We start from the raw sequence: 6,478 nt of genomic DNA on the forward strand, positions 1-6,478 counted from the left end.
CCTCCTCCTCCTCCTCCTCCTCCTCCTCCTCCTCCTCCTCCTCCTCCAATGTCTTCTCTCTGCCTTTAAACATCTTTGTATTATTTAGCTCAGAGGAGCTCTCCTCTACTTGCTAGATGGGATGCTGCCTGATTCATGAATTGTTTAGTAGAGCCAATTAGATTTTCACATTTACTCAGTTGAATTTTGTTTTTTAACATGCTATACCCATTAAACAAGTCCCCATTTCCCCCTTCTTCTAGACCCTGGTAACCACTATTGTACTTTCTATCTCTGTGAATTTGATTAATCTAGGTACCTCATATAAAGGGAATCATATAGTATTTGCACTTTTGTAACTGGCCTATTCATTTACCATAATGTTCTCAAGATTCATTTATGTGGTAGCATGTGTCAAAATTTCCTTTCTTTGCAAGGATGAATATTATTGTATAAAATATATATATACCATATTTTGTTTGTCCATTAATTCATTGATAGATACATGGGCTCCTTCTATCTTTTGGCTATCATGAATAATGCTGCTATAAGTGTGCATATACAAGTGAGCCTATTTATTTTAACCAGTATTCATTTTCATTTTATTAATTAGGATAACATGTTCAGTAACTACTTTTTATTTCTACCTTTTAACTTTTCTCTATTTAAAGTTTGTCTATACTCTAAATTTCATTTGTTATACACACTTTTGCATTCTTTTCACTGAACATTTTTATTATTATTATTAGTTTACCTGTTCTAGCCTGTTCCATTAGCTTAACTTAGTTTCATATATAAAATAAGGATCTTTTACCAGGTAAGAGATTTCATAATGTTTTTCATGAATATGAAGTAAGAACTGTGTGAATATTGAATCAGATTTTATTTCTTGAGTGTATTTTAAATATACATATATATTTTTAAAAAATATTCTTAAAAGATTTATTTATTAGAGAGAGAGAGAGAGGGAGAGAAAGCACAAACAGGAGGGCCAGAGGCAGAAGGGGAGAGAATCTGAAGCAGACTCCATGCTGAGCACTGAGCCTGATGCAGGGCTCAAACTCAAAACCCTGAGATCATGACCTGAGCCAAAATCAAGAGTTGGATGCTTAACTGAGGTGCCCCTATTTTAAATATATTTTATTTAGCAATAAGAACATTAAAATGTGACCTAAAACAGATTTACTATAACAAAAATCACTGGCACATTAACCTATACTGCTAAAATGGCACATTCGTTCATAATTCAGTTATTCATCATGTGTTTATTGAGCTCCATCTTTATCCCAGCCACTGTGTTAGGTGGTAGGTGAACTAGCTGCCATGACCCATATCTTCAAAACGTTTTCAGTTCACAGGTGAACCACATATTAAAAATAAACAGACAAGTAAAATACAGAATTGCTAACTGTGATAAGGCCTGAGGTAAATAATAGGTAGAGTTAATTAGGATAATGAGTAAGAACATAATTTAACAAGTGGTGGGGCTGATGAGGAAAGGTCACTAGGGGCTATGTAAAACTGAGATCTGAAAAATGAGTGGGGTCAATGCAAGGTCAATGTGGGATAGAGAGTTGTACTGAGTATTTTCCATTTGCACCTCCAGACCCACTCTCCACCTTTCTTCACCCTTCTTTTTGTTCTGGGAGGCAGACATGAATGGACTATAATAGGTACCTCAGTGGTCTCAACTGGAGAATGATTTTGATTTCCAGGGGACATTTTGACAGTGCTGGAGACATTTTAGTTGTCGTAACATCTAGTGGAATGCTGCTAAATGTCCTACAATGCACAGGACAGTGCCCCCTCCCCCTCCGGAGAATTACAGATCCAAAATGATGGCAATAGTGCCACAGTAGAGAAGCTCTGTGGAGGGAGGAAAGCAATATCAGGGATTTTGTTCCCCAGGCTCCTTCCCTGTAAAATTATCTTTAGTTTGCTGTGTCTGATGCCTGAAAGGTGTATGCCCTCACAAAATGGACAATTCTGACTCCTTCTCATTGAATCTAGGATGCTGAGCACTATCCTTCATGGGTCCTGTATACTTACATCTTTGTAAATAATCCCTTTGGAAAAAAAAAATTCACCTCATCCTTTTAAAATACGCCATCTACTTCCTGTTGTGGCCTTGAGTGATATAAGGGTGTTGCCAGAAGAATAGCCCTTGGGGCGTCTGAGTGGCACAGTGGGTTGATCTGTAGACTCTTGGTTTCTTTTGACTCTTGGGTCGTGATCTCAGGGTTATGGGATTGGGCCCGAGATGACCCAGTCCCTGCTCAGTGCAAAGTCTGCTTAAGACTCTCCCTCTCCCTCTGTCCTCTGCCTTCTGCTCTCTTTCCTTTTCAAATAAATAAATAAATCTTTAAAAAAAAGAAAAAGAAAAAAAATTGCCTGTGTGAGGACTCCAGGAGCTAGAGTCATGGGAGTGAGGTGCTCTTGCCACAAGTACTGCATAAGGCAGAGAGGAAGGGACACAAATTTCTTGGCTTCTCCCTTTATTCCAACTTCTAATCTTCTGTAGTGCCCCCCATTAAATGAACCCAGTGAAAAGACAGCTAGCAAAGAGAGTCAGATGCTTAACCAACTGAGCCACCCAGGTGCCCCCAGAAATCCTGATTTTTAAATGAAATCTTTCCATTTTTAAACTGTGGCAACTAATTAAAAAATATATGCTATAAACTAAACTGGATTTGAGTCCAGGCCCTAGAGTCTAGAGGGATGAGTTTGCAACCTCCAACCTACATAAACTAATTGTAAATGAGATATAGATTATAAGTTTTTAGCTCTGCTCTGGTCTTTCTCTCTTTCTTTTTTAAACTCAGGGTTTGTGAACCAGATCCATTTAAAAAAATGTTATTTTCCAACAACAAAAAAGTACAGAATCAGATTTCATGCTGGTAATGACAGGTCTGTAGCTGTCACCCATGAGTCAGGGTTGAAAATGTCCAGTTCATCAAAATTGCCGCATTGTGCTCATTGGTGACTTTTACTATATACAAATACTGTGAGTCTGAACCTGCACAATGTGTTTATAATTAATTAAACATTGCTTTACAGATTTTGTACACAGGGCTCTGTATGAGATTTTGTTGAGGAAAGGAGAAAGGATTTCACTTAAAAAACTGAAAACAAGGAGACCAGATGAATGCACTAATGGTTTGTGTTTAGAAAATAGATAACCAGAAGCCTAAAGCTCAGCACTAAAATGGTTAGAAAAGCCAATTTATCAGTGGCAGTCCTTATTTATGATTGGTCTGTTCTCTTTGTTAAGACTGGGGCAAAGGCACAGTTTGGGGCTAAATTACTTCAAGCAAAGTCAACGAATAATTGGGATGTGGAGTCTCCAGAGATGCGTTGATGCCAGGGAAATCAGACCTACATAAAGGAGTGGCAATTATAAAATTGGAAACTTGAAACCACATATAATAGATCTTGATCAAATCACATTTTAATAGAAAATGAAAAGAAAGCAAATGATTCCCACCCCCCACAAATGTACTATTCACATGCACCATGAGTTTTACCCTCTGGAAGTGCCTGTCATCGTAGAGTTGTGATGCATATAGTTAGAGATTTAGGCTTCATCCTTTTCACATCTTCAAGAAAAAATGTGTCCATTAGGCTCTGTCTTAAGAAGATTCTTTGGTTTCTAAGATAAACTCTAATTCCTTATCATGGGACATAAGCTGTCTGTTTTCTGTTTTTCCATCAAGCCCCAACTCTTACCACACAAGCACTGCCGCTCTCCTGTCTCTGTGCTCTTATGCTCTTACCTTACTTCATTACTTTTCATTACTGGAACTCACCAGACTGTTCCATGCTACCCTGAACGCGTTTATGTTTCTTCTTCTTTTTGGAAAGCTCTTTTAAGCTTTTCTCTTATTACATTCACAACACTTCAGGAGTCACTGTTATAACTTTGCGTGACTATGACCAGTGTAAAACTGGTGTCACTTCTGAAGCCAGATATGTGGATTTTTTCCCTCACACAAGCGATTTTCTGACACCAACCTATAATTCAATTCAATTCTGACATGAACTGGAGTTAGTGCAGACCCCACAGATTAAGCACTCGGTCCCACCAGACTGTCCCCCTCTTCAAATACTAATCACAAGCAGTATGCTCCCAGTTTTCTCACTACTTCTCTCTAACTTGGCTACAAATCAGAGGTTTCCATGACCCCTCCTTGGATTCTGTCATTTGTCATAACAGTGCACAGAACCCAGGGAAACATGTTGACCAGTGATGATAAGCTCTCTGAATTCCATACCCTTGGGAGTTTTATGGAGGCTTCATCACATAGGCATGGCTGATCATTAACTTAATCTCCAGCCCATTTCCCCTTCGCCAGGTATGGAAGATGGGGCTGAATGTTCCAAACTTCCAATAATGGTTTAATCTTTCTGGTGACCAGCCACCACCCTGAAGCCTCTTGAGTCTCTTCTTTAGAACAAAAGATGTACTCTCCTAAGTCCCAGGAAATCCCAAGTGATTTAGGAGCTCTGTGCCAGGAATGGGTAGGGGACAGGGAGAAAGGCAGAAACCAGAATATATGTTTTCTATTATTTCACAGTGTGCATTTCTAAGGTTTCCCCCAATTACCCCAGCTAGAAATAATCTTTTTCCCAAACTTCCTTTGCCTTATTCCTACTGCTCTACTGAATTAGGAATTTTAAAAACCTTGCTTTATGATTATTTGTATTCATGTCCAGTAAAACATTGAGCCCCTTCAATGAAAAGAAGCAAAATCTGAACAAGTTTTGTCTTTACCATGTACAGTAGATATTCAAAGAGTATTTGTTGACTGGATGAATACTTGTTTGTATGTGTATGTGTGTATACATGCATTCCTAATACCATTGCATTTCATTTCTGTAGATGATGTTTCCAATAAAGGTATGCAGCTGTGGTTGAAAAACTACTACCACTATCTTTTCTACATTGCCTATAAGAGGTGGGTTTTCAGTTTAGGGATATAGCTATTTGAGGAGGCTGAAACTTTGTCTGTTAGATTCATGGTTGTCTGAAAATCTTTGCTGAAAAAAGAGCAGTCACTTTTTAAAAAAAAAGGATTTTATTTATTTATTTGACAAAGAGAGATCACAAGTAGGCAGAGAGGCAGGTAGAGAGAGAGGAGGAAGCAGGCTCTCCGCTGATGCGGGACTCGATTCCAGGACCCTGATATCATGACCTGAGCCAAAGGCAGAGGCTTAACCCACTGAGCTACCCAGGCGCCCCACATTTTTTTTTTTTTTTAAATAGAGGAATACCAGGTCTTCTATGAGCTGCTGCTGTTTCTCAGCAGTTCACGGCTGTGCCATGTTTTTATAAAAGCTGTGCTACACTACATCTTTGAAGGCTGCCTTCTGCTTTCTTATTTGGAGGTTTCTCTGCTTCTGCTTAAAAGATTGTATTGCCCTGACTGCCAATTCTCCATATGCACCACAAAGGCAACAGTAACAATAGGACATGATTAGTGTTCTGATTGAGTGGGGGAGAAGACCTTATTGGATGGTACTACTTTTATAACTTAAGTTCACTAACTTAACCTCTTAAGTTTAACCTCCCTTAACCTCTCAATGTAGAAACTTCGGTCTCAGATATGCATGTATTTAAATCCTGGTTCATCTAGTTTTTAGCTGTGTCATTCTGGATAAATGACTCAAACTCTCTTTATGTCATAATTTTCTTGTCCATTAAGGATAATATTCCTACCCACCTAATAAATAAAAATTTGAGAAGAAAAATAAACCTCCCTGTCTGACAGGACAGTAGTGAGGACCGTAGTGATATAGCGTGAGCCCAAGTACACAGTGGATGATCATAAATGTTAAGGAGATAATGGTCAAGAGAGGCTGTGACTTTAGAGCTGATGTCTGTAAATGTAGCCTAGTGCCTGGTACAAAGTATGCTTTTAGTGGCTAGTAGCTAAAATAATAACAAGGACGTCAATGATGGTATTAGTGATAACAGGGATAAAAATGGTGGCAAGTAAGACTTTATTACAAGGTAATATATATTAAATGTCTTAGAAAGTCAGAACGTTCTTTAGCAGTGGTTCCTGTTCTCCTTCCTTTATATTTTCATTTTTTTGTGCAAATGTTTGGTTTGCATATTTTGCCTCATAAGACAATCTGGTCAAAGAGTTTGTATTTCTCCCAGTACTTTCCTTTTCACTTCGACTAGAGTGTTATCTCCTTACTCACATCCAAATATGCTATGTTTTTCCTTACTTTTAGTCTATTCTCCTTAAATCCCAACTGCCCAAATTGTATTCATTGCTCAAGGATCATCTTAAGATTCTCTCTTCCAGGGGCACCTGATTGGCTCAGTGGGTTAAACCTCTGTCTTCTTTTCAGGCCATGATCTCAGGGTCCTGAGATTGAGCCCTGCATCAGGCTCTCAGGGAGCTTGCTTCCCCCACTCTTTCTGCTTGCTGCTCTGCCTACTCGTGATGTCTCTCTCTCTGTCAAATAAATAAATAAAATCTTAAAAAAA

The sequence above is a fragment of the Lontra canadensis genome, unplaced genomic scaffold (assembly GCF_010015895.1).
Source record: "Lontra canadensis isolate GAN:19392208 unplaced genomic scaffold, GSC_riverotter_1.0 scaffold1, whole genome shotgun sequence".
In the NCBI taxonomy this organism is placed as follows: Eukaryota; Metazoa; Chordata; class Mammalia; order Carnivora; family Mustelidae; genus Lontra; species Lontra canadensis.